Consider the following 23,993-nt stretch of genomic DNA (forward strand, 5'->3'; position numbering starts at 1 on the left):
TGAAGATTGAACACCTGTGCTTAGATTTACCTGAAGATTAACCACCTATAGATAAATAGACACACACACACACACACACACACACACACACACACACACACACGCACACACACACGAATAACTACCTTATAATCTCTTTCACGTGACTGTCATCATAATTTTCTTCATTTGTTTAACCGCCTATGAAAGTTACGTTAGGTTTATGTTAGGTTTTGCTAGATTATGTTAGTGTTGATTAGGTTAGGTTAGGAACAGTGCCAAGGAGGTGTGTGGTGGTGCCTGCGTGTTAGTGTTGGTGGTGACAGGTGAGCATGTGTGAGGTGAGGACAGGTGTAGTTAATGAGTCAGGCAGCTCACACCTCGAACCTGAGAGTCACTAGCTGGGGTGTGTGTGTGTGTGTGTGTGTGTGTGTGTGTGTGTGTGTGTGTGTGTGTGTGTGTGTGTGTGTGTGTGTGTGTGTGTGTGTGTGTGTGTACGCCCAGAGTGATAATGAACAGGATAGATAGATAGATAGATAGATAGATAGATAGATAGATATAGATACTGTACATAGATAGGTTAGCTTAGTTTAGGTAAGGTTTGGTTAGGTTAGGAAGGGTTAGGTAAGGTTAGGTTAGGTTATGTCAGGTCAGGTCAGGTCAGGTCAGGTTCCACTACAACACCTGGCGTACGACCCTCTCCTCACCACAACATCCTGTACTGGGGGGTTACCTGACAGTATAAGGCTCAGGAAGTTCATTCTCTCACCAAGTTGACGTTTCCTGATTTACTGTACACACACACACACACACATACGTACACATACACCTAGTTATATATCATATTTGTATCACTAATGTTACTTGTATATTATTTGTCAATCAAGAGACCCATTCACCAATTATGTAACTATATTTTCAACCTTCCGGCTGCCATGCTCTTTCAATAAACCGTTTATTATTATTATACACAAATGTATACATACATACACAAACACGTACAATACTTATAAATACGTTAACAAACACACACACCAGTCAGTTTTAGCCACATATGCACCTAAATCACCTGAGCTGACCATCACCTAATTATCCAGCACCGGGGCGGGGCGGGGCGGGGCGGGGCGGGGCAGCGGGTGACCCGGGCGAGCCGCACCTCCCCGGAATAGAACACATTACTTGCACCCCCCAGTGACGTCATGGGAGGGCTGGAGGGGGGTGAGGGGCAGGAGGCGGGGTGGGGGAGATGAAGGGGATATCGAGGCATATTCTGGTCCACCTGCCCAACCGACCACCTACCTGAGAGAGAGAGAGAGGGGGGGAGGATTTACTCCCAATTTTCACACCCTCACACACACACACACCCCCTCAACACACACTCTCCTCAACACACACTCTCCTCAACACACCCTTCTCTCACACCTCTGCCTCTCTTATAATAATTCCTATCTTCATAAACAACACCGGGAGGGTCACGTCACCACCCTCCCCTCACACCTCGCCCAGTTCAAGGCCCCAAACATGAAATAGATAAAATAAATCTTAACATAACTTGTATTTTAAGTAAACACACACACACACACACACACACACACACACACACACACACGCCGCCCCTTGTGTTGTAGGATGGCCGGTCACCTAAACGTGAATTTGTTTAAGGTGTAGAAGCTGTCGCCAACACCACAACCACACCCTGAGTTAACGAGCTGCATGACCCAGTGTCGAGATGCAACACCAAACGACCGGATTGCCATAAGAAGGCCTCGTTACCTTAGTAAATGGAAGTAGAGGGTTAGCAGTCGTGTGTGTGTGAGATACACCTGATGGACTGCCAGCCAGGTGAGACACAGTCAAGGTCGTCCAGGTAAAGAAGAAGGTGAGGTGCTATTGTTTCTCTCCCTCCCTACCTTCCCCCTCTCACCACTCACCCCCTCCTCACCACCTCACCACTCACCCCTCTCACCACTCAACTCTCCTCACCACTCACCCTCTCACCACTCACCCCCTCTCACCACTTACAACACTCCTAACGATCTATTTACAAAGCTCTCCTGTTCTATCGTCAATCCATCTATCCATAAATCAATCCATCATCATATCCACCCAGCCGTCAACCTAATAATCCATCATGTTAAGAATTAAATCCATCACGTTAATAATCCATCCATCAATCATATAATCTGTCTACCCATTAATTCATCCATCCATTAACCTACTTCCACATTCACCCATCCATACGCAAACCAATCCAACCATTCATCCGTCAACCAACCAACACACCCAACCATCCAACATCCCGACACACTGACAGGTACAGGTCCAGGTTCAGGTCCAGGTACAGGTCCAGTCCAATACAGGTACAGGTCCAGGTCCAATACACAGGTCCAGGTATAATACAGGTCCAGGTACAGGTACAGGTCCAATACAGGTACAGGTCCAGGTACAAGTATAATACAGGTTCAGGTATAATACAGGTCCAGGTACAGGTCCAATACAGGTACAGGTCCAGGTATAATACAGGTCCAGGTACAGGTACAGGTCCATACAGGTACAGGTCCAATACAGGTACAGGTATAATACAGGTACAGGTACAGGTACAGGTACAGGTACAGGTCCAATACAGGTACAGGTACAGGTCAGCAAGTGAAGCAAAAAATAACTTGTCACTCGACTTGCTGTGAGGAATCAATGGGCCGCCGGTAGTATAAATACCCAGAGTATCGACCTACGGCTCTCTACCTTGCTGGGGGAGGGAGGTGAGGGGGGGAGGGGAGGGAAGGTGGGATGTAGGAAGAGAGAGGGAGAGGGGCAGCAACTGGAATGGGAAGAAGGAAGAGGAAGGGATGAGAGAGATAAAACAGACAGACACTTTCATCTTCTAATGAATTTCCTCACAAGAGATGAACCCAAGACCGAGAATTAGACAGATGTGCCTCAGGGTCTAGGAGGAGGAGGAGGAGGAGGAGGACTAACTTTAAACCCCTTAGCTATCCCCTTAAACACTTCCCTTAAAACTACCCCTTTAAACACCTCGGGCTGGGAGGAAGAAGGGACCAACTACCAGACCGACCAATGAGACAAGCGTTATACAATCGAGTGCCTTAACTACCTTTAACGAGGCCAAGTGGATAACTACCCAACTGCTTGTTAAATCTGTGCCTCCACCACCCAGCTGAATTGATTTAAAGTGTGTGTCTTAATGGTCGACTCGGGTAGTTAATGGTGTGTGTGTGTGTGTGTGTCGGGGGCTCATCTGTTCGTACACACTCACAGACAAACACACATACATACCAACACACACACACACACACGAACGTGAGGATGCATTCTGATGAGAGTTTGAGCCACTGTGTTTGATGTAGGTCTCTCTCTCTCTCTCTCTCTCTCTCAACACCTTAACCCCTTAACCACGACGACTTAATCCCTTGAATTAAGTCATCATACTCAAAGGGTTAGTTATCACACTTAAGTAACCAAAACAAACCTGACCTGACATGACCTAACCTGACCTGACCTGACCTGACCTAACCTGACCTGACCTGACCTCATCTTTATGGAGTTGTCTGTGTGTAAGTTATCGTCATTTTAACTTTGTAATTTATTCTGAGGCGGCTGGTCCCTGGGTGAGTCTGTGAGTGGGCGGTGGGTGGGTGGGTGGTAGTGGTTGTGTGGTGGGTGGTGGGTGGGTGTGAAGTGGGTGGTAGTTAGGTGGCCCAGTTCAGGGAGAATCCACGCGTATGAGGGTATGGAGTGTTCTAATTGGTCACATCCCAGCGTGACGTTTCGCTATTGTCCGTCTACAACTACGTCATCCTGTGTACTAACCTAACCTAACCTAACCTTAAGCCAGGCAGCAGGATTGTGATTGGCTGGCGTCATATTGGATGAAGGCCAATCACCGGCCACCAGACCAGCATCCGCGTGAAATTGGCCAAACTGTTGGTCGACTGAACTAACAAACTGACTGACTGACTGACTGGGACATTTCCCTCTCTCTCTCTCTCTCTCTCTCTCTCTCTCCGTTGGTGTGAGCGTCTCCGTTATTTATACAAGGACTCTCCATTGTGTGTGTGTGTGTGTGTGTGTCCCCCAGCAATCAACATACCTGGTTCCTTTCCTGCTTCCTCACACACACACACACACATGACCTGACCTGGAGATATGACCTACCTTGACCCGGTGACCAGGTGGTAGATTGTCTTACCTGTAAAATAAGAAAACCTCATTAACACAGGTACACCAATAAAACTCTCTCTCTCTCTCTCTCTCCAACATAAAGGCGTCTGTTTATCTTGATGAAGTTTGATATATATTAATAAAAAGTGATAAAATATGCACCTGTTGTCAAGGTCCTCTGTCTGTCTGTCTGTCTCTGTCCCTATACCTTCCTGTCACTTCCCTCTCCCCTCCTTTCCATCTCCCTCTTCTCCCCCAACCCCTCCCTCCCCCCTTCCCCTGGGAGTGACACAGTCCTTGTTTATTGAACCTGAAACTGGTGGGGGGGGAGGGAGACGGCAGGAAGGGGGGACAGAAGAGAATGATGATGATGGAAGGGAGAAGAAGAGACAAGGAGGAAGGAGGAGAAGGGAAAGAGGGAGGAGGGGAAGGAGGAAGGGAAGGGATGGGATGGTAGTAAGAACATAAGAATGGAGGAAACTGCAGCGGGCCTATTGGCCCATACTGGGCAGTCCCGTTTACACCCAACTCCTATTGCTCATATAAGCATCCAACCTATGTTTGAAGCTATTCAGCGTATTCGAGTTAATGGTGATTTTGGTACTTGTTCCATTCATCCACTACTCTGTTTCCAAACCAGTGTTTACCTATTTCACGCCTAAATCTAAATTTGTCTAATTTAAAACCATTGTTACGAGTTCGCACCTGGTTGGATAGTTTGAGTACCTTTGTAATGTCCCTTTGTTTAGCCCTGACTTCCACTTATACCTCTATCAGGTCGCCCTCCTCTACGTCTCTCGAGGGAGTGCAAATTAAGATGCTTTAACCTGTCTCTATACTCAAGGTTCTAATGCCCGGGTTAGTCTTGTCATTCTCCTCTGAATTCTTTCAAGGATTCTATATCCATTCTATGTACGGTGACCAGAGCTGAACTGCGTAATCCAGGTGTGGTCTGACAAGAGCAAGATACAGTTTTAGGATGACTCGCTAGTCTTAACCTCCCTTTGTATGAACCCAAGTACTTTATTAGCCTTGTTACGACAAACACATTGTTTACTTGGCTTAAGGTTCCTACTTATCATTACCCCTGAATCTCTCGCAGTCGGACTTCTCTATGGCATCGTTGTAGTAGTAGTAATAGGGAGAGAGTTTCTTCAGACAACATGTTTTTATTATCAAGGCAGTCGACGCTGTGACCTGGAAATACAGAGTCCGGAGGCACAAAACCATTACACAACCCGGAATTTTCCTCCTCTTCCTTCCACTTCTTTCACAAACCTCATCCTCCTCTTTTTCCAGTTCCTTCGTCTCTTACTTCTCTTCTCCCCATCTCTCTTTCTCCTCCTCTCCTCCCCTCCTTCTTCCTCTTGTTTGCTTCCATATTTTTGAGCGTCATCAGGAAGCCTCCAGTCTCTTCTTCCTCACCACGTAACTATAGAGTGTGTGTGTGTGTGTGTGTGTGTGTGTGTGTGTGTGTGTGTGTGTGTGTGTGTGTGTGTGTGTGTTTGATCCTGTTACCGTTATTGCTGTTTTTATTCCACTTCAACACAACAACAACAATTTACCTCCCCCTCTCCCCCTCACCACCCTCACCCTCTCCCCCTCCTCACCCCCTCTCCCCCTCTCACCCCTCACCCTCACCCCTCACTCTCCCCTCTCTCTCACCCCTCACCTAGACTAAGAAATATACCCAACAGTAATGAAAATAAACAATAATTCTCCACACAATTCCTTTATAAACTTCCATCTAAAAATTCCAACTAAAAATACTAAGACACAAAAATCCCAAACTTTCACCAAATATTAAAAATTAATAAAATACGAAAAGTTTGACTCAAGTTGAACTAATACCTTAATGTAAACAACGGTGAGACTTTACGAAAAATTATGGTATATGAAGTTTTTTGGGCAGGAAAAGTATTGACCTTCTTAAAATCAATAATGGGAGAGTAAAGTCTTATTTATTTTTCGATATGTTTAAAAAGCATTATATTTTCTCGCTAATAATAATAAGAACAATAATAATAGCAATTACAACAAGAACAACAACCACCACCACCACCACAACAAAGAACAACAATCACCACCAACAACAACCACCACCATCCAACAACAACAACCACCACCACCACAACAACACCCTGGAACTTTCCCTCTAGAGACATACAGTAATTTATATTCTTCTTCTTTCTTCTATCTCTTATTTCCTTTCTTTTTCATCTTTAATGTTTCTTTCTTTCTTTCTTCGTTACCCAAATACTTCGGCAATCACCCGACAGGAGTGACGACAGGAGGGATACAAGGAGGTCTCTCTCTCTCTCTCTCTCTCTCTCTCTCTCCATTTTACCCCTTTCCCTTACCTCCCTCTTCTCTTTCCACCCTTACCTCCCCTTTAGGTTAGGTTAACTCAGGAGCGAGGGATGGATTAAGGCTAATCTCCATATAATCCCATAATTATACCACATCTTCAATGACTCAACAAATTCCATTATAATCAATTAAATATAAACAAAATTAACATAAAACTCTATAATCGCTTAAGACCCGCCCTGCCCGCCCCCGCCCGCCCGCCACACTGCCTGAACCCGTCTGATACGTGTTTGTGAGAGGAAGGTCAATTTGGATCATCTTCTCCGCCCGCTAAACCACCTCCTGCCCCCCCCTCCCCAGCCAAGACTTTTTGACTTCAGTTTAGTATTGATACCCAGTCACTCAGAGAGTCAGTCAGTCAATCGGTCAGGGAGTCAAGCTAGTTAGTACAGTTTGTCGGTTAGAAATTAAAGACAGTCATCAACTAGTGAGTGAGTCAGTTAGTGAGTCAGTTAGAAAGTTAGTGAGTCAGTTTGAAAGTTAGTGAGTCAGTTTGAAAGTTAGTGAGTCAGTTTGAAAGTTAGTGAGTCAGTTTAAAAGACAGTTAGTTAGATAGTTGGCCTTGTCATTTAGTAAGTCAGTTAATGAGTGGGAAAATCAGTCAGCCAGTCAAAAAGTTATCCAGTCAATCGGTCAGTCCATCAGTCAGTCACCCAGTCAGTCAGTCCTCTAAGCTGATAATCTTTGTTAAGAATCTTGGGCCAAATATTGGAGTGAGGGGGAGAGGGGTGATGGGAGAGAGGGGGTGTGGGAGAGAGGGGTGAGGGGAGAGGGGTGTGAGGGAGAAGGGGGTGAGGGAAAAGAGAGGGGGAGGGGAGAAAGGGGTGTGAGGGGGGAGAGGGGGTGTGAGGGGGAGAGAAGGATGGAGGGGAGAGGGGGTGGAGGAGAGAGGGTGTGAGGAGAGAGGGGTGTGAGGGGAGAGAGGGGGTGGAGGGGAGGGAGAGGGGAGAGGTGGGGTGTTGGGGTGAGGGGAGGAAGTTTCGAGTGAGGGGTGAGGGAAGCACCAGCCAATATTCCCTCCTCTCACAAACACGTATCAGACATGTTAGTAGTGGATGTGACACAGTTGGTGGCAGCCCAGGTCACTCACAGGTCACTCCCAGGTCACTACCAGGTCACGTCATAATTACCTTAACTAAAACAACATTCTTAAAGGTTTCTAAGTTAAATTGTACCTTTAACTGCATCTAACCTAATTTAACTAAGGTTTCTAAGATAAATTGTACCTTTAACTGGACGCGTATATAACAAGATTTCAAGTTAGGTCACGAGGAAGGACTCACAAAATAAAATGGTCTACTAAAGTAACTTCAGGGTATAGGGTGAATTGGTGTAACCAATTGGCTCACTGGGTCTGGGGAGGGGGAGGAGGAGGGAGGGGGAGGAGGAGGAGGAGGAGGAGGGAGGAGGAGGAGGAGGAAGGAAGGAGGAGGAGGAGGAGGAGGAGAGGAGGGAGGAGGAGGAGGAGGAGGGAGGAGGAGGAGGAGGGAGGAGGAGGAGGAGGAGGGAGGAGGAGGAGGAGGAGGAGGAGGAGGAGGAGGGGGAGGGAGGAGGAGGAGGGGGAGGAGGAGGGGAGGAGGAGGAGGAGGAGGAGGAGGAGGAGGGAGGAGGGAGGAGGGGGAGGGGGAGGAGGAGGAGGAGGAGGAGGAGGAGGAGGAGGAGGAGGAGGAGGAGGAGGAGGAGGAGGAGAAAGGAGGAGGAGGATAATAAAAACGGAGATAAAGAAAGGAGGAAGAGAATAGAAAGAAGAAAAGGAAGAAGTACTGAAGAGTAGTGATGACGATGATAATGAAATGATGATGATGATGATGATGATGGTAATAAACATTCCTGATATCATTAATTACACCTGACGTCATCATCATCACTACACCCACCTGACGTCATCACTGGCCTAAACAAACACATCTTTATACCTGTTGTGATTGTTTCCAGCCAGGAAAAGGGGGGTAACACCTGTATTGTACCTGTCTTAAAATTGTGGCCAAACACACACACGATTTTCTGTAATTATTATACATATTAGCGACACTTGAGGCAAAACAAACAAACAAACACACAAACAGACAGGTAGACAAACAAACAAACAGCTTCGTGTCAGGTGTCTCATTAACCCACCTGACTTATTTCACCTCAACGTAACACCTTTTGAAAATTAATAAGGTAAATGATTATATAAAACACAACAATAATAATAATTTGGGGGAGGAGGGAAGACGAGGAGGAAGGAGGAGGGAGGGAAGGACGAGGGAGGGAAGGAGGAGGGAGTGAAGGAGAGGAGGGAGGGTGAGGGGAGGAGGAGGGAAGGACGAGGGAGGGAAGGAGGAGGGAGGAGGGAAGGAGGAGGGAGGAAGGAGGAGGAAGGGAGGGAAGGGAGGAGGGAGGGAAGGAGGACGAGGGAGGGAAGGAGGAGGAGGGAAGGAGGAGGGAGGGAAGGAGGACGAGGGGAGGGAAGGAGGAGGGAGAATGAAGGAAGGGAGGAAGGAAGGAGGAGGAAGGAGGGGAGGGAAGGAAGTGAGGTAAGGAGGAGGGAGTAGAATGAAGGAAGGGAGGAAGGAAGGATGGGAGGGAAGGGAGGGAGGGAAGGAGGGAGTAGAAATGAAGGAAGGGAGGGAGGGAAGGAAGGAGGGAAAGGAGGGGGAAGGAAGAGGTGCCGGGCCACATACTATCAACAGAGAAATGGTGGTCACAGCTGAGTGTTGTCGACAACACTCACCACGGCCACACACACACACACACACACACACACACACACACACACACACACACACACACGCACACACACACACACACACACACACACACACACACACACACACACACACACACACACACACACACACACACACACACTGGTTGTTTGGTTACTTGACTGTTAGACTGGTTAAGTGGTAGACTGATAAAGTAACTGTGTGTGTGTGTGTGTGTGTGTGCATGAGCGCCACTGTACACGTTAATGTCACTGTGTTCAAATCTTTTCAAGCGTAAAAAAAACAAACACTAATTAATTATTATTTTAATCATCATTGTTTACTTCACAAGACAAACAAACAAACAATACAATGATAAATAAGCCATACATACATAAACACACAGAAATATACACACCTACATACATACATACATACACTGCTGTTATCCGTATACACAGTGACGTCATCTGTCACACGATACCGCCCAGCACTACAAGACGTGATAGCCACGACACCAGTAAGGCCCCAAGCGTAACACCCACCCACACCACACCCACCCACACCCATCTACACCCACCCACACCCACCTACACCCACCCCACACCCACCTACACCCTTAACACTACATACGCACCTCGATCATCATCTCCCCACACCTCCCTCCCTACCTCTCCACCTTACTCTCCCTCCTCTCCTTGACTCTCTCTCATTTCTTTATTTCCCTTTCTCTACTCCTCTTCCCCTTCCTCCTTCTTTAATCACCCTCCCTCCCCTTCCCTCCCTCCTCCCCCTTTCTCAATCCACAGGGAGATATACGAGGTAATCCATGGATGAGTTGGCCACGAAGAAGGAACACACTGGCCAGATGATGAGGAGTTGGCCCTGTATTTCACCAACCCTCCTTCCCTTCCTTCTCTCATCACCAGCCCCTCTTCCCTTCATCCTGCTTCTCTACCTTCCTCCCTCCTTCTCACTCACCACCCCCTTCCCTCTCCTCCTCTACCCCACTTGGCCCACCTCAGAGGTTGACTTTGACCTCTACATACCTATTCAAGTGGTATGTGTGTGTGTGTGTGTGTGTGTGTGTGTGTGTGTGTGTGTGTGTATTATCACAGTATCCTCACAACCCGGATATATATGAAGCCTATACATCAATGTGATTTAAAACGGGTTATAATTCTTTGCTGAAACATCCTTTATTTATTTCCGGGTTATGTATCGTCGAGAGGTGTGTTATTTACGGGTTGTGTTTGGTTGACAGAGGTGTACACACACACACATGCCATAATGTTTCTTAATAACTTTAATCAGCCAACTTTAACCCACGTCATTTAATCACGTAATTACTGAGGGAAGGTCTTATCTGTTTAAAGGTAGGTTAAAGATGGCGGAATAACTCGCCTCTGACTCTCACACCACGGTTACCTGGGCCGTGTCTGTCTGTCTGCTTGTGTGTCTGTCTGTCTGTCTGTCTGTCTGGTTCGTCTGTCTGTCTATCTGTCTATCCCCATCTCAAAAAACATACATATACAAATAGATAGATAGATAGATAGTGTGTGTGTGCGTGTGTGTGTGCGTCAATATTTACATTCACAGAGCAGACTGATGTAACTAAAAATAAATAAAATTCCTCACCCATCCACCTCTCAGTGACGCCCTTAAAGTCTCTCAGCGGGAGGTAAACATTACACACATTCACTTGTAAACAAAACAAATAAAAACGCGGGAACATTCTAACACCATCCTAATATTTCCCGCCAAAAAATCTCACCAATGGCGTCTCTAATATTTCCCGCCAAAAAATCTCACCAATGGCGTCTCTAATATTTCCGCCAAAAATTCACCAATGGCGTCCCTTATAATTATTTCCCGCCAAAAAATCTCACCAATGCAGTCCCTTATAATTATTTCCCGCCAAAAACCTTCCTTGTCCATATATTTCCTCATAATTCCTAACAAAATAAAACACATGACGATTCAATTCCTACCAATCCAGGAGTTCAAGAGCCAGTAGGAATGTGAAGTGAGAGGAGGAGAGAAACGGTGGTAATGACAATGATGGCGATAATGATGATGCGGGAGTGAGTCTCAGGGTTAAGACTCTCCCGCCCGCCAGACGCACACACATTGTTTACAAGTTTGTGGTCGCTTAAACAACGTTATGAGGCCAGACAACTTTCCCTCATTTTTTTTTTTGTGTCACACGGAATAACACACACACACACACACACACACACACACACACACACGCCTTAAATAACACGAGGCGAGACGGTAACTTCTACCATAAGTTAAGAGTTAGGCTTAAAATTACTTTGCCTTTGTTAGGTTCGCATTAGGCGTTGACAGACAGACAGACAGACCCCCCTTCCTCCATGTTTGGGCAATCAAATTATTTACCTGTGAATTTTAAACAACTTTTAAGGAGCGATGACTCAACCCTGTGTGTGTGTGTGAGACCCCTCCCACTCCCCCTCCTCCCTCCCCCACACCCTCCTTCAGGTGTCACCACAACACCAGCGCCTCTATGATCAAGACCCCCACCACGCCTTTCACACACCCCACCAGCGTCGCCTGCAGGAGGGTTGCAGGTGCTATCATGCTGACTACTCGTGGGGAGGAGGGAGGATGGGGCAGGGAGGGGAAGGGAGGAGAGATGAGAGGTAGGGAGAGAAGAGGAGAGGTGATGGCGAAAGGGTAGTGATGGGGAGGCAGGGAGGGGAGAGAGGGCAGGGAGGGAGGAGGGCAGGAGGGAGGGGCAGGAGGGAGAAGGGCAGGCAGGAGGGCAGCAGGAGGGAGGGGTGCAGAACGTCAGAACCAGCCCCGACAGACGATCCCATGACTGGAGATAATTACATAATCAAAACTTAAGTTAATAATTTTTATAACGGGGTGTATCACTTCTCCTCTCTCTCTCTCTCTGTTCTCTCTTTCCCTATCCTTTCATGCTCACTTTCCTTTTTTCCTTAACTGCTCTTTCTCATCTCCTTTCTCCTTCCTTCCCCTTCCCCTCTTCCTCAGTTTAAAGACAAAATGGTCCACAAATGAGAGAGAGAGAGAGAGAGAAAAGAGAGAGAGAGAGAGAGAGAGACCCACACAATCTGTTACTAATTAAACCCCATAACTTTATTCTTTTTAATTAACTGCCTCTCAAAAGTGTAACGAGGTAGTAGTAGTTAACTTGTTGAGAAGACACTATATAGCACCAGTTTAATAAAGTTCTTGTAAGTTTATAACGAGGTGGTTAGGTAATTATGTTTTACAGGACTCATTTAACTACCTTGTTACGTTAATTTAAGGTGGTAATGGGGTAGTTCGGTAGTTTAGTTGCTCTTAATGTTTGATTTTGTTTTAATTGCCCTTTGCTCAGAGTTGATGTAGTTGAAGAGGTTTTCAGGAGATAATTGGATCACCTGAAGATGAGACACCCCCTGAGTTCACCTGATGATTAACCTAACCTGGCCTGACCTAACCTAACCCTCTTTACCTTATCCTAAACTTGACCTCTTGACCTGGAGCCACTAACCCTGACCTTATTTTTCCCCTGACACAGTTATGACCTCACACGCGCGCACACACACACACACACAAACTCGCACTTAAAGACACACACACACACACACCTCTCTTCAGCAGGTGGGATAATCGATGTAATATCCACACCAGTTAATCAGACCAACCACATCCCTGAATCACCAGCCACCGCCCTGACCACACCCATGGGCTATCACAACCCATTACCTTCACCCCCCTACACAACCCAGTACCCCCCACCTCCCACCCATGATTTCAGCCCCACCCCACACCACCCATTCTTTCACCCCACCAATGATTTTCAGCCCCACACCACCCCCCAATTTATGAGAACGTATGTCACTACCAACCCATGATTTACCCCCACACATAATCATGGGTTCCATCTCACAGTAAACGAGACAGGACTGAGGTAATCTCACACACAACAAAGACTACCTGTATGGCCTATCACTTTAGATAATTAATATATTACTGGTATATTAAGACTCCATCTACATTATACACCTGTAGCTACATCAACTAGTTACCAAGAACTACATAAACAACTCTCTGTTTTTCTGGCTAAATATTCTGTTTCATTATCAAAGTAGAAGGGTTAGTCTTGTTATATTCAACGCCACACTATCTTAACTACAGGGGTCTGATATATATACCTTTGTTGACCTCTGCTCTGTGATTGTTGACCTCTGCTCTGTGTTTGTTGACCTCTGCTCTGTGTTTGTTGACCTCTGCTCTGTGTTTGTTGACCTCTGCTCTGTGATTAGTTGTTGTGTTAGTGTTTATTGAATGGTAGTATGCACGATAAACTAGCCGCTGTTAAGGGTTCATTCTATCCATTTCGCTTTTACCAATCTCCTTTCCTCCACTCTACCTCCTCCCCCCCCCTTCCTCCTTCCTCCCTCCTCACCTACCTCCCTCCTTCCCTCCCTCCCTACCTCCTTCCCCCTCCCTCCCCACCTACCCCCCCCTTCCTCCCTACCTACCTCCCACCCTGTCCTTCCTCCTCCCTCCCTCACCTCCTCACCTCCCTCACTCACTCACTCTCTCTCTTCACCTCCCTCCTTGAGTGAGAAAGAAAGAAAGAAAAGGAAATTAAAGAGAAAAGAAAATGCAAACAAACAGACAAAAGTGAGCTCATTATGAGAGAGAGAGAGAGAGAGAGAGAGAGAGAGAGAGAGAGAGAGAGAGAGAGAGAGGTTAAACAACTTATCAAATTCTGTTGCTACACCCTGGCAATTCCCTACTGCCCTGCCCACCTCTTTCCTCCACCTCAAAAGGCCACCTCACCCTTACGCCTGACCCTTGAGTGGCTACCACCTCACTAGGGTCACCTTAGAGCCACCTCACCCTTACGCCTGACCCTTGGAGTGTGGCCACCTCCCTCACTAGGGCCACCTCACCCCTAACCATTCCTAACCAAACCTCAACCAAGACCCAACCTAACCTAACCTAACCAAACCCCTCAACCAAGACCCAACCAAACCTAACCTAACCTAACTCAACCTAACCCCCCATTTTCTACCCTATTTCACACGGAAGAGAAACTGTGGCTTGACCTTGTCTTACCCTCACTAACAATGGAACTACCTAATCGCCTCGTTCCTGTCGTTAGAGGGTCACAGGGGAACTACTATCTATCTTGCTTAAGTAACAATGGTTTACTTTCTCTTGATGTGTATACAGTGAGTGAGAGGTACACATACATACATACATACATACATAAGAGAGAGAGAGAGAGAGAGAGAGAGAGAACGATAACTCCATCTCTCTCAGTTATGAAACCTCACCTATTCCTCCCTCTTCTCCTCTCTATCATTTTCCTTTCGCCCTTCCTCACCCCCTTCCTCCTACAATCCTTCCCTTCTATCTCACCCTGCCCTTCCTTCCCTCCTCACTCACCCCAGCCCATCTTCTCCTGCCCTCACCCCCTCAAAATAAACCAAACCGCTTATTTCACTCTTGGTCGGTCTGGAATACATTACTGAAGAGGCAATTTGGAGGCGAAGCATAGCAGAGAAAATGAGATTCTCTCACTCTTATCTCCCTGTGAGGTAGTGGTGGCAGGGTAGTGGTGGCAGGGTAGTGGTGGTAGGGTAGTGGTGGTAGGGGTAGTGCAGGGCAGGTGGCAGGTAATGGTGGCAGGGTAGTGTGGCAGGTAGTGGTGGCAGGGAGGGTGAGAGGGGGTGGGAGGGTAGTGGTGGGAGAGTATGGTGGGTAGGTAGGGGTAGTGGTGGCAGGGTAGTGGGTGGCAGGTATGGCAGGGTAATGGTGGGTAGTGGGGGTAGGGTAAGAGGGTAATGGTTAGGTAAATGGTAGGTAATGGTGGCAGGGTAATGGTGGAGGTAGTGGTGGGGGTAGTGGGGTAGGTGGGTAGTGGTGGGGCAGTGTGGCAGGGTAGGTGGCAGGTAGTGGTGGGGTAGTGGTGGCAGGGTAGGTGTAGGGTAGTGGTGGCAGGGTAGTGGTGCAGGCAATGGTGGCAGGGTAGTGGTGGTAGGGTAATGGTGGCAGGGTAGTGGTGGCAGGGTAGTGGTGGCAGTAAGAGGGATTCCTACAGAGTCCTACACACGCCTCGGACAAGTTCCAACGAAGAATTGAACGTAGGACTTGTGAAGGACTTGAAAGGGACCTCACCAAACTCTTTATCGTTCAAGTTCAATTCAATATTTATCGTCAAAGATGAACAATAATAAAGGTATCGAAGGAGGAAAATAAAATAATAAAGTAATCCCGTATGATGTAACTTAGGAAGTGAAATAGAATATGATGTGAACTGTACGTTTATCTAGAGGGGAAGTGGAAGTGACACACACACACACACACACACACACACACACACACACACACACACACACACACACACCAATCAGACCACAATCACCCAAACGTGCCTTGTAAACAGATTAACTAGAGTTTATGTAGACGAATATATTATGAGGCTGTGTGTGTGTGTGTGTGTGTGTGTGTGTGTGTGTGTGTGTGTGTGTGTGTCCTGTACTCCTTCCTCCTCCTACACCTCACCAGACACTCACCTCTTGTCTTAGAAGTCCTCGTCCCAAGTGACCTGGTGGGCGGGGGTCAACAAGTCCTGTAAAGAGACCAGGTCAACTTAGTGCAGAACAACTACAGCAATAGGTTAGGTTAGGTTAAGGTCAGGTCAGGTTAGGTTAGGTTAGGTTAAGGTCAGGTCAGGTTAGGTTTGTGACATTTTCCAACATTCTCTGGAGTGGGTGGAGGGTTAGGGTGGAGAGGTAAAGAGGTGTGTTAGGGGGTGAGAACAAAGGGAGGGAGGAGGGGAGGCAACAACTTCAGGAGGACCTATGACAGCGACGTCAAGAATCAGTTATGGCAGAACAACTTTCCTCTTGGCGTGATTCACCTGACGGACCTTATTCATGTCGCCTCTCACGCCTTGTTCTCTCTCTATTTAACTCTGTCTTTATATATTTACTTCTCTCTCTCCCTCTTTCCCTCTTATTGTACTTTCTCTGTTCATCCATCCACACCATCATTTCAACCCACACCCATCACTCACCATCATCACACCATCACTCACCATCATCACACCATCATCACACCATCATCACTCACCATCATCACATCATCACTCACCATCATCACACCATCACTCACCATCACCACATCATTCCAGAATAGCCCAAAGAAAAGTCATATTCCTAGGTATTGATTCTTCCCCCACCTCCAGGACCCCCCCAAGACTCCGAGTCACTGATAAATACTGCGGCCATATTTACCTTCACCTGTCTTATGTAATACTGTAGGCGGCGTGTGGGTTGGTCACTGATATGGCCTTCTATCTATATATCTATCTATCGATCGATCAGCCTTTCTGTCTGACTTTCTGTTTTAAAAATTCTAATGTATGTATGTATGTATGTATGTATGTGTGTGTGTGTGTATGTATGGTGTATCTCTTCTCCCCTTCCTCTCCTCTCTCCCCCCTCCCCTTCTCTCCCTCCTCTCCTCACCCTCTTCTCCTCTCTTCTCTCTCCTCCTCTCCTCTTCCCGTCCTCTCTTCGCCCCTCTTCTCCTTCCTCTCCCCCTCCTTCCTTCTCCCCCTCCTCTCCTTCCTTCCCTTCCTCTCCCCTGTTCAACACATTGTCCCGCCTACACAATATTTTTCCTAACACAACGATAATGAATGTCAGGGACCTTTTGTTCCACCAATCAGAATAGAGGTTAATGTCAAGGACCCTTTATTCCACCAATCAGAATACAGGTTAAAGTTTATTTTATGTGCTACATATGAGAGAGAGAGAGAGAGAGAGAGAGGATTAATTACTCACGTATACTTTTTTAAGCGGGGAGGGGGAAGGGGTCAATTTTTAGGGGGAGGGATTGTGAGTGTAAATTAAACCCTGATTTAAAAAGGACAAACTCCATGTGTATTTGATAAGTACCATTGAGCATTTACTGTCCTATCAGATACAGTTCGGCCTGAGTATTGTAGTTGACGCATTGGACGGCTTCAAGGCTAATGAGTCATTATTATTTTCTTAATTACACTTGACCAAAAATTAGGAGACTTATTTTATCTAGTGCTGGGAATCTGACCTTTAGAGTGCCACTGTGAAGCCCTCAAGTGCCAGTTAGTTTAGTGCCACTGTGAAGCCCTCAAGTGCCAGTTAGTTTATTGGCACTGTGAACCCCAAGTGCCAGTATCACAACCCAATGCAGTTTAGTGGCACTGTGAACCCCAAGTGCCAGTAGTTTAGTGGCACTGTGAACCCCCAAGTGCCAGGTTTAGTGGCATTGTGAACCCTCATGCCAGTGTTTAGTGGCACTGTGAACCCCCAAGTGCCAGTAGTTTAGTGGCACTGTAGCCTCACAGAAGTTTAGTGGCACTGTGAACCCCAAGTGCCAGTAGTTTAGTGGCACTGTGAACCCCAGTGCCAGAGTTTAGTGGCACTGTGAACCCTGCCAGTAAGTTTAGTGGCATGTGAACCTCATGCCAGTAAGTTTAGTGGCACGTGAACCCCAAGTGCCAGTAGTTTAGTGGCACTTGAACCCAAGTGCCAGAACCCAAGTGCCAGTGTTAGGACTGAACCCCAAGTGCCAGTTTACACTGAACTCAAGTGCCAGCCAAAGGTGTGTGTGAGAGAGATAAGGCGCCATTATCGTGTTCGTCTCAACTTGTAGTGTTTAAAACGACGTCTGGTTTTTAAGTCAAAGCTATACGTTGAGAGAGAGAGAGAGAGAGAGAGAGAGAGAGAGAGATTTTAACTACCCTAACGCAACCTTCCGACCTAACCTAACCCACAGGTAGCGTTAGGTTCTTTTAATCATCATGTGAGAAGCTGAGGGGGTGATAATCTTCAGGTGACCCAATTATTAGAACGATGACTTAACTCAGTGAACTGGTCTGATGCCTCGTGTCTAACTACCACAACTACCACCACCAGTAACAGTAACTACTACTACTAATCACTCCTACCTATCCTTCTTCTTCCCACTCCATTCTTCCTTCCCCCTCTATCATCCCTCCCATCTCCTTCTTCCCTATTCCTCTTCCTCTCTCCCCTCGTCACCCCACTACCTCCTTAACACTTATATTGATTTTACTTGCTCTTGACACAGCCTCCTGCCCACCCACCCGCCCGCCCACCCACCCACCCAACCCAAGCAGACCACTCACTGCCCACCCACTCACCCCAAGCAGACACTCACCGCCCACCCACCCAACTAGCAGCCTATACGACCAAACCACCCATCAAGTGGACCCCAGCCTATCATCACACCGCCCCAGCCACCCATCATCAGGCCCACCCAGAGTCTATCATCGACCCATCGACCCACCCACCCCAGCCTATCACATCGAACCGGCAGCCACCCACCACCCAGCCTCGAACCCACCCATCCCGCCTAGCCACCACCACCACCACCATCAACCAATGTGGGCCCACCATACCACCCAGCAACATACAGCTACGCCCACTCAGCCACCCATCTGACCTACATAGCCACCCACAGCCACCCCACCAGCCTAGCCACCCATCCTAATACGATCGACCGACCCAACCACCACCCACACTTCTGGCCCAACCAGCCACCCAACCCACACCCCCCAAACACCGCCCTCTTGCCACACACACACACATGAAAACCACGCGTGTATGGGCATGACATTCACTGATTGGTCTTCACCCAACAAGACGGTCAGAGATTGGTCCTTCCTATATAAAGGTGTTCCGTGATTGGTCCTTCCTATATAAAGGTGTTCCGTGATTGGTCCTTCCTATATAAAGGTGTTCAGTGATTGGTTCTTGCACACCATGACGTCAGCAGCCCGTGTTCCTCCTCCTGCCGACGTCACTAGACCATTAAACCTGACCTAACGTGACCTAACCTAACCTAACCTAACCAAACCTAGTAATAGTAAAAATCGCTGTGGTATAAAAACATGGGGGTTAAAGGACCAATCAGGGCCCGTGATGCCCCGATACGCGTGTGTTCTGAGAGAGAGAGAGAGAGAGAGAGAGAGAGAGAGAGAGAGAGAGGCAGGATATACACAACATTAAGCTTCAGGAATTAACTTAACACACACACAGGACATAACAACCTGCCCTGAGTGACGCCCCCCGGGACCTGCTGCCTCTGTATACCTGTATGTCTGTGTATATGTTATGTATACCTGTATTATGTATAGCTGTGTGTGTATATGTATCTGATTGTATGCCTGTGTAGGTGTATATACTTGCACGCGTGTATACCTGTGTGTGTATATCTATCTATCTATCTATCTATCGTAATATGGCCGTGGGGAGGTTATCACCACTTAGTAATTATGCTGATATCGAAGGATTACCTGGTCAATATACAACCTGATGAACGGGGTCTAGCGTGGGGAGGGAAGGAAGGAGGGAGGGGAGGGAGGGGAGAGGAGGAGGAGGGAGGAGGAGAGGGAGAGAGAGAGAGAGAGAGAGAAGAGAGAGAGAGAGAGAGAGAGAGAGAGAGAGATTATAACCCCTTCGTGACACCTTTTATCTCTTTCTCTCTCTCACTATCTCTACTGTGTGTGTCTCAATATATCTATACCTCTATCTCTTACGGTCTCTTCATCTATAATTTCTCTGGTCTCATAATGTTTACCCCATCTCCAACCACAACCACCCCCCTACCACAACCACCCACCCCCTCCCCCTCACTATCAACACATCCCCCAAACCACCATCAGTTCAGTAACTCTCCACCCCACCCCTACCCCCCCACCCCATGCTAACTTTCCTTACCTCTCACCCCACCCTCACCAGTCCTACCATCACCCCCTCACGACCCCCCTACCAAACACCTCAGCCACTAAAGCCTGTGGTATCTTACTATCACGCCACACCTTCACACACACACCACACACCTCACACACTCACCACACCTTCACACACTCACCACACACCCACACACCACCACACCACACACCACCACACACCTCACACACCCACCACACCTTCACACACCACCACACACCCACACCCACCACACTTCACACCACCACACACCTTCACACACTTACCACACCTTCACACACTCACCACACACCCTTCTTCACCACCACACCTTCACACTCACCAACACTTCACACTCACCACACACCTTCACACACACCACCATACCCACACACACCACCACACCCACACACACTCACCACACCCACACACCACCACACCCACACACCACCACACCCACACACACACCACCACACCCACACACACACCCACCACACCCACACACTCACCACACCCACACACACACACCTCACCATACCCACACACACACTCACCACACCTACACACTCACCACACCCACACACACACCACCACACCCACACACTCACCACACCTCACACACACACCACCACACCCACACACACACCACCATACCCACACACACCACCACACCCACACACACCACCACACCCACACACACACCCCACACACCTTCACACACACACCTTCACACACCCCACACCTTCACACACTCACCACACCTACACACTCACCACACCCACACCTCCACCACACTACACACACAAAGGTTACCTGACACTGAGAGATAAATGTGACCTCTTGACCTCCAGGGTGTAGTGTGTATGTGGGGGTGATGTGTGTGCGTGTGTGGAGAGGTGTGTATGTTTGAAGAGAAAGCGCACACACACAGACAGACAGACAGACAGACAGACACACACACAGTTGATGGAGGTGCTATGTCTATTATTACACCTACAGGATAATCTCCCAGCAGGAGACAGTAGCCCTGGTGCACTACCTTGGGGGGAACCCTGAGTGGAGAATATTCTCTCTCTCTCTCTCTCTCTCTCTCTCTCTCTCTCTCTCTCTCTCTCAGCAGGATGTACCTTTAAGAGAGTGACAGAGAGGATGTAGCCACTAGCTCTCTCTCTCTCTCTCTCTCTACGACACGTGCTTGAGAGAATGAGAGACAGGATATAGTCAGTACCTATCTCTGCAGGACACGTGCATGAGTGAGTGAGAGATAGAGACCTCCGTATCTCGCTAACTGCGGGTTCACCATTAGCAGAGGAAACGGACATCCACAAGCGTCACGTGATTCTCCCTAAAACGTAATCGTCTCCCTTAAAAGCAATAACAATCTCCCTTAAATGTAATCGTCCCCCTTAATGCCATTACAATCATCCCCCAAATGTAATCGTCTCCCTTAAAAGCAATAACACACCTTAAATATAATCCCTTAAATGTAACACCTTAATTGCCTTGTTTACCTTCACTTCAGCTCACCTGCCACTAATTACCCTTCAGTGTGTGGGCTCCAACTTACCTGTAAATGGAGAGAAATTCATTAATACAGCGAGTAGGGTGACGACTAGTACCAGGTGAGAGAGAGAGAGAGAGAGAGAGAGAGAGAGAGAGAGAGCTAACATATTCATAGACAATCTCAATAAACAAACCCTCATCTTGTAATATAACCTTCACTCATACGAAAAAAAAAAAAATAATTATAACACATGAATAATTTAGAAATAAATTATAGAACAACATTAAAAAACACTACAGCACTATATTATGTATAGTGAATATGTGTGTGTGTATGTCCATGTATGTATAGTGAATGTGCGTGTATGTATGTATGTACAGTGAATGAGTGTACTGTTTATGTGTGTATAGAGTGTGTGTATAAATTGAATGTTTGTATGTATGAGTAGAAAGTATATATATGTGTATAAGTATAAAATATACATAATGCAGTACATATATACAGTACGGACTCCCAAGATATTCTCAGCAATAAATATTAACCAAAATAATAATAATAATAACAATCCCTTCAACAAACACAAAGGAGAATCAAGATAAAATAAGTAAAATATGAAAGAAAAAGAAAGACTCAACTATGGAGAGAAAAAACCTCGAGACGTGACGAATGTGTATCAACAAAAACAGCCGAGAATGGAGGGAGTTGGGAAGACGGCCGAGAGGAAGATGGAAGAAGAAGAAGTAGGAGGAGGAGGAGGAGGGGAGATGGTAGGAAGGATGTGGAGCCTGACAGACCCGGATATCACCACCATTAGGACCCACAACTATCAACAACAGATTAAAGGGCCACACACACATATGGGACGGTCGTATCAAGCCCTACGTCCTTAAATAAACGGAATTCTTAAACGGTACACGTGTATTAGAAACGCCTGAATAAACGGCACAGGAGAATAATGTTAACGGCACACTTGTAACTGAACTCTGGATACACGTTTAAAAGGGACACGCTTAAACGGCCCACGTGTAAATGAGACGATTTAACTGGTATTGTAAACAGATAAACGGTCTCTTCTAACAGCACGCATGTAAACGGGAAGTTATAACGGTACGCCTCTAAACGGGACGGGTGTGTTATCAGGCCAGCCGGATGTACTGTACGGACGGAATATCACGAATTACGTACAGTACAGACAGGCAGACAGACAGACAGACAGAGATAGACAGATAGATAATATGTGGAGGAGGAGGTAGAGAGGGGGGAGGAGGGGGAGGGAGAGAGAGGGAGGAGGGGGAGGGAGAGAGGGAGAGAGGGAGTAAGCATTTATAATTTTATTTACGTAACGAAAATATTAATACTTTCCCTTGTGTATAGTTATGTATTGATATTTTCCTCGTGTATAACAAAACTATAATACTTTTTATTTCTTTTTGACTACTTTTATAATACTTTCAACACACTCCATAATATTAATAAGACTTCATTAAGAATTCCGTATGAATAATTCTAGTACATTTACTTAATTACTTTACCTACAGTGCTTTCTCTCACTGTTTATAAGTAGTGCGACAGTACTTTTCACTTGAGGATGAACCGTAATTGTAGTTTCATAATCACATAACAAGGATAATTACGATACTTTTCTCGCTTGATAATTACAGGTGAATCTTTTATACACCAGGTGCGGAAATTACCTGACATTACCTGAAGGAGTAGGTGTAAATAATGCCTTAAACTGGCTTGGGATGAATACGGGACTTCCAGGTACTATATACGGTAATTCTGGGAGCTTTCTACGACTGTTAGTGATCCGTACGACGATTCTGGAAGTTTTATACGACTCTAGATAATGTGTACGTTAACCCAATGAACTTTACGACTTACGATACGTTATAGGGTAACTAGGAACATGTACGATTGATGATGCGTACAACAACACCTCTGTGAATTGTACGACGATACGATACATACGGTAACAAACTTCACTGTCATCTCAGAGCGGGTCGGGCCAGAATGTAAACAAAGCGCACGTTGTCCCTTGGAAGTTGTCGTTGTTTAGCTTGGGTATAGTAACGTACATGCCCGAATGACGTGAAGATTAGGCACCCTAGCTTATTTTACCTGAAGATTAACCTCCCTAACGATAACCTATCCTGACTTAACCTCATCTAACCTAACCTAGGGTCTTTAACTAACCTGTCTGCTGCTATATCTATGTATTACAATGTAGGTGATTCTCTCTCTGTAACACACACACACACACGATATAACTCTAACACTAATAAGATTAATCCCTGGACGTTGTCATGCAGTAGGTCCGACAGTCAGTCCCTCATGCACGACAAGAGATAATTTCATGGCAAGTGACTCTCCTGCAACCAAGAAAAACAACAACAATAATTTAGTGAGTTTCAGACGGCACACACACACACACACACACACACACACACACACACACACACACACACACGGAACAGAATAAAAACAATAATA

At 46.7% G+C, this 23,993-nt stretch overlaps 1 protein-coding gene across 8 annotated transcripts in view; it reads right to left on the reverse strand.

Moving 5' to 3' along the window:
- The window catches only part of LOC121854230 (hematopoietic prostaglandin D synthase-like), a 75,874-nt gene that overhangs the window by 47,689 nt on the left and 4,192 nt on the right, over positions 1–23,993 (reverse strand). For 3 of the 8 annotated variants that reach the window (XM_042348742.1, XM_042348746.1, XM_042348748.1), the window contains exons 2-3: positions 21,508–21,563; positions 15,788–15,843 (exon numbers count right to left, since the gene is read on the reverse strand). The exons of 1 other annotated variant lie outside the window; for it this stretch is intronic. The gene's annotated coding sequence lies outside the window, so the exon portion shown is untranslated. Of the gene's footprint in view, positions 1–4,152; positions 4,187–15,787; positions 15,844–21,507; positions 21,564–23,993 lie in introns of all 8 variants that reach the window. 4 more of the 8 variants (XM_042348747.1, XM_042348740.1, XM_042348744.1 and 1 more) reach the window with 2 other exon arrangements.

The sequence above is a fragment of the Homarus americanus genome, unplaced genomic scaffold, assembly GCF_018991925.1.
Source record: "Homarus americanus isolate GMGI-L3 unplaced genomic scaffold, GMGI_Hamer_2.0 scaffold13284, whole genome shotgun sequence".
NCBI lineage: Eukaryota > Metazoa > Arthropoda > Malacostraca > Decapoda > Nephropidae > Homarus > Homarus americanus.